Below are 6,066 nucleotides of genomic sequence, written 5' to 3'. Positions count from 1 at the left end.
ACTAGATCAAGGGGCCGGCCCCATGGCACAGTGGTTAGGTGCGCACGTTCTGCCTCGGCGGCCAGGGGTGTCGCCGGTTCGGATCCCAGGTGCGGATGTGGCACCGCTTGGCAAAAGCCATGCTGTGGCAGTTGTCCCACATATAAAGTAGAGGAAGATGGGCACGGATGTGAGCTCAGGGCCAGTCTTCCTCAGCAAAAAGAGGAGGATTGGCAGCAGATGTTAGCTCAGGGCTAATCTTCCTCAAAAAAAAAAAAAAAAAGACTAGCTCATAGATATTTTGGAGGCCATTGGAGGAATTTGAAAGTGGAATGGGTACAAGATGACATTAGGGAATTAGAGTTAATTTTCTTTAGCGTGATCATTGTGGTTATGAATGTTACTGTTTCTAGGACATGCATGCTGAATACAGAGATGACCTGTCTTGATGCCTGGCAACTTCGGAGTGGGTCAGGAAAAAAGGCATACTTAGTAGATGAAACAAAAATAGCAAAAATTTAGCAAGTGTTGAACTTAGTGGAAGGCACATGAGTGTTCACTATATTTTTCTTAAAAGAACTCTGAAAATTTTTCTAAAAAGTTTTGGAAAAATACAACTACTTATCTATTCCTTTACTGGTTTTTGGCAAATATTATAAATAATGATGCCTATTGTTACTGATCTGCTTAATAAAGGAGCTAAACAATGCCTTTTTTAAAAAAAGTGTTAGACTGTCTTGGGTTTAGCTGGTTTACTGAAAACACATCATGAAGTATGGAAAGGCAGAGTGCAGCACTGTCACCAACACACGCTCGTGTTCAGAGAGAGCTGCAAACAGCAGTGCCCGTTACGCTGAAAATAGTGCCGCGTATAGAAAATACCCTCGTTTTTCCCACTCCTGGCGGATTCAGAGGGCGCCCCCAGAGGTACAGCGGTAGAGCCCACGTGTTAGGAACCTGGGAACCGTGTGCAGACGAGGGTGGCAGATACTGTGCCCTGACCCAGGCTTCCTACTTCACCCCATTTCCTAGCAGCAGGCTGGCAGGCCGCTCTCCTCCTCGCCCTCGTTGGAGAGCCTCAATGCGGCCTGTTTTTCACCCCCCCCCACCAGGGATCGTTTTGGGTTGGGCACGTGACCAAGCACTGGCCAGCAGGATGTTTAGGGAAGCACTCTGGGTGATTTTTGGGGAAGGTGTCACCACTGATAAAGAGTCACGAGCAGAATGGCACTGTCCGTCTGGGTACAACCGTTGGTTGCATCTTGTGACTCAGGGCTGGTAGTCTGAGGATGGCGAGCAGAGAGATGGAAGAGCTGTGGGCAGTGGTCAGAGGGAGCTGTGAATTAACCAGCTCAGAAGCTGCTCTGCACCAGGGAGACCGAGGGCGTTCATTTCCCATATGGTTTTAAGCCTGTTGGAGCTGAGATTTTCTGTTACTTGGAGCTATAAGGCACCTTAAAGAGGCAGAGGTGTCTATTTTTTTTAATGATGCAATTCAGAAGTGTTAGCTACAGATCGCTGACTCACTTATCACTTGGAGTGGCTTTGCTTTTTGTCTGCTCAGCTCTCTTCCCCTGATCCTTCCAGAAAGAGAAGCTGAGACCCCAGAGGTGGCACATCCCTGGTGGGCCAACCATTGCTCCCGTCCTTTGGGCCCAGTGTTGTTCCTGCGACGGACACTTGATCTGAGAGAGGTCACTGAGAGTCTGCGGGGTCCTTGCTGGGGTTTTTGTAACGGTGGATAATCATAGACCGTGGTCTGTTTTGACCCTGGAGCTGCCAGTGGCGTGGGTATACGGGGTTTTCTCTTATTGGCGGTCTCAGTCCTGACTGATAGCTTGGAAGTACGCTGATTCTGCTGGGGTTTTTTCCTGTTTTACTGAACTATTTTTCAATTGTGCTAAATAATATCATGCCTTAATTGCTCTTGCTTTGTAATGCTTTCCCCTATATTGAAGAGCAAGTCCCTTTTCTGCTTTTCACAACTTTCTTGACTTTCCCCACATTAGTTCTCAGAGGTGCCCTTTGGAATGGACATACCAGGCTCCCCTCCAAAGCCTTGCAGATTCGCAGTTTGCAGTTAATTTAGTCTCCAGTAACTGCCCACGGAGAGTGGCCCCTCAGTCCAGCCGGTGGGGGCCACCCCTGGCAGCCAGACACTGGGGGCTCGTGCGGAGGGCTTCTCTTCTTTTCTTTTCCCTGTGAGTGGGTCATACTTTGTTTCTTTGGATGTTTTACACTTTTTTGCTGAAAACTGGACATGTTAAACATTATAATGTGACAACTCTGGAAATCAGACTCTCCCTCCTGCCCCACGGTGTTTGTTGTTTGTTGCGGGTTCTCATGGTTTGCTTTCTAATTGACTTTTCTATTTTTGTAAGTCTATATTCTGGCATGTGTGGCCAATGAATTCTTTGTTCCATTAGCTCAGAGGTCAGGTGTGTTTTGCTGGAATTTCCTTAAACACCTGGAGCCGAAAAAAGAATAAAGAAAAAGAAAAAAACCTGTTCCCCGTCTCTGCAGACGGGCTCTGTGCGGGGTGCTCCTTCGACACCCAGCGAGCTGGTGGCTGGGCTGCCTTTGCCTTCACTTCAGCTTCCAGGAGGCCAGTCCAAGGGGGCAGTGTAGGGACTTCTCAGGGTTTCTCTGAGCCTCTGTCCCACCCTGGGCACACATGACTCCCTGGTACACATGGACGCTCTGAAAATCCTTTACTCCCACACACATCTTTTTCACCCTCTTCCTTCCCAGGCTTCTCGGTATGTCTGCTCACCCTGACTGCCATTCCTTGCCCCAGGTTGCTGCAGCCAATACTTGTGCCTTTAAAGGCTTTTGGCACAAGCCATCCGGGAAGCCACCCCAGGCCCATGACTTCTCTGAGTCAAGGAAGCACAGGGCAAGCCTTGCGACAGTCTGACAGATAGCGGCCCAATAGGGAAACCTACAGCCACAAGTTCTTGAGAACAAGGTCCGCCATCCTCCCCAGGCCAGCCACCCGTGCCTGGAGCACACACTGTCATCCATTCGGCCACTGATCTGAGCTGCGCAGATGACAGCAAGTGGGCGCTTTAAACAGGTCACAGCTCTCTCTGTGCTGTGCCCTCCTTTTCGCCAAGCCTCCCGCTGTGGTGGCAAATTTTGGTCTAGATTCTAGAGTTCTGTGAGAGTTGCCAGCTTGATCGTTTTTCACTCGGTGGGCACAGAGCCCTCCATTTCCCTACTCGGGCATTTTTGGTGGAGTCACTTCCTATCAATCCTTGAGCACCTCCTCTTTCCTGGTACAAATAATTTATGTTCTATGCTTTTTTACTTTTCCTCGTCAGCCTTGGAATAGGCTGTTACTCTACAGAGCTCTGGTTCCATTTAGAGAGGAATAATATTTAGAAACCAAGATCTGGGGACACATTTTCCTAAATATAAAAATACTGCATATTTTATTAGGAATTTATTGTTTTAAATGGTGCTAGTATTTTTTATTAGGATTGCTACTGATTCTGCTAATACTCTTGGTATGACATCACAAAGATTCTGAGTGGGTTCACCTTAACTCTTTCTTCCTAAGATTTACTCTTTCCCTTAGCCATCTGTACGCTCCTAGGTTTTGGAGGAATGCCTGTGTTGCATTTTACAAGAAATGGCTGCAGTTCATTTTTTCCAGGTAATTCTCTACCAGTGTTGGATTGGCTGCCAAGTAAAGGGGCTGAACCGAGAGAGAAGGTTGATAGCTCATGTACAATTCTAAACAGGTGGTCCAGGGAGGCAGGGCAGCGCTGTTCCATGGTGCTATCCAAAGAGTTTCCTTTATCTTGTTGCTTTTCCATCCCTGAAAGCAAGAGTCAGCAAAATATGGTTCACAGGCCAAATTCGGCCCACTGCCTCTTTGTATAGCCTACAAGCTAAGAATGGTTTTACACTGTGGTTTTTTTTTTTTTTTTTTCCTGAGGAAGATTTGCCCTGAGCTAACATCTGTTGCCATTCTTCCTCTTTTTGCTTGAGGAAGATTAGCCCTGAGCTAACATCCATGCCAACCTTCCTCTATTTTGTATGTGAGTTGCCACCACAGCATGGTTGTCAACATGTGGTTTAGGTCCCCGCCCGGGAACCAAACCTGAGCTGCTGAAGTGGAACACCGTGAACTTAATCACTAGGCCACGGGACCGGCCCCAAGTGTTTTTGTTTTTTTTTTTTTAATCAAAAGAATAATATTTCATGGCATGTGAAAATTACACGAAATTTAAATTTCAGCATCCTTGCATAAGTTTATTGGAACGTGGCCAGGCTCAGTTCCGCATGCGATGAGGTGCTTTCATGCTACGGTGGCTGAGCTGAGTGTTTGTCCCAGAGGCCGTATGGCCCACAGGCCTCAAGTATCCCCATCTGGCCCTTCTCAGGACAAGTCTGCTGACCCCTGCCTGTGTCGTCCTTGTTCTAGGGTGGAAGCTAGCTCACCAGCTCACCGCTCTGTCACAGCCCAAGGGAAGGGAGAAGGAGGCAGCAAAAAACACAAAGTCCTCTTTTAAGGATGTGATTCAGAAGGTGACACATTATTTCCCCTCACACCCCATGGAGCAAAACTTCGTCACCTGGCCACGCCGAGGTGAAAGCAAAGGTGGGACGTTCCCTCTCCAGCGACGTGCCCACCTGACGCTGGAGGGGAGGGGAATCTCCTACGGGAATAAAGGGTAACAGTGTGGGACAGGTGGCAGCCCAGGGTGTCACACCGAGTTCTGGGACTGGAGGCAGATACTCCTGGTGGGGGCAGGGGGGGTAGCCCTTTCATCAGAGGAAGGACAGTGACCACCAGATGGAGCAGCTATGACCATTTCCTGAAAGGTGGTTTGGGTTGAAGCTGCCAAAAAAGGCCCAGGCATCATTTAGGCATCTGAGCCATAAAACTGACCAGAACAAAACATTATTGAGGATTTTAATTTCTCTGGGCCTTTAATTTTTCTGTGTGTTAATGGTTCTGGAAGTCTGGGGTACAGTGTTAATCATACTACTCAGTTTAAACCATATTTATTATCAACATTGGTTTCTGCAGGGACCCTGTTCTTACTTACCTGATTTTTCTCTTCATAGCAAACCCCTAATCCATTCCCTTCCCCCAGAGGCATTCACATTAGTAAACTAACAGCCTTAAGCACATATGATCATAATCTACGTAGGGGTGTGTGTGTGTGATTTTAATTAACTCAGATATTGCTTAGTTACATGAAATCTCATTCTATCCATTTTCTCTCATTCGTATCTAAAAGATTTTATCAAATGTGCTACATGCAGACATAGCATGTACTTCTAACTGCTGGACAGCAATTCATTGCTTGATCCACATTTTACTTACCTCTTCTAGTGACATTCACCTGGGAAATCTCAGAAGCTGTGATGCAATTCCATGTACACGTCCTGTGTATAGATTCTCTCTGGGATATATAAGCAGATGAGGGTACCACATACACATGATTAATTTCCAAAGGTATTTCCAGGTCAGTTTCCCAGAATGGCTCTATCATTTCACACTTCTACAGTATCCACATTACCATTCACGTCCTTATCAATATTTATTATACATCACTGTGACTTTTCTTTTCCTGAGGAAGATTCACCCTGAGCTAACATCTGTTCCCAATCTTCCTCTCTTTTTGCTTGAGGAAGATTAGCCTTGAGCTAACATCTGTGCCAGTCTTCCTCTACTTTATATGTGGGTTGCCGCCATGGCATGGCTGACAGCTGTGTAGGTCTACACCTGGGATCCAAATCTGTGAACTTGGGCCACTTAAGTGGAATGCACCGAACTTAACCACTGGGCCACGGGGCTGGCTCCAACATCGCTGTGACTTTTGCCATTCTGATGAGTGTAAAGGGGTATTTTGTTGTTCTAACTTGCATTTTCTCATTACTAATGATTTCAGATGCCAACTGTCACATCCTTTCTTTTAAGGTACTGCCCTTTTCTTACTACTTTACTAGATATCCTCATGTACTCAATAGTTCTTGGTCTTGCTTAAGGTTAAACAAATTTTTCTTTATAGACTGATGAGATTTTCTCTATCTTTCCGTTTGACATCAAGGACGCTCCTTTCAATTTCA

This window comes from Equus przewalskii, chromosome 12 (assembly GCF_037783145.1).
Source record: "Equus przewalskii isolate Varuska chromosome 12, EquPr2, whole genome shotgun sequence".
Classification (NCBI taxonomy): domain Eukaryota; kingdom Metazoa; phylum Chordata; class Mammalia; order Perissodactyla; family Equidae; genus Equus; species Equus przewalskii.
Note: the sequence above shows the minus strand (reverse complement) of the source record.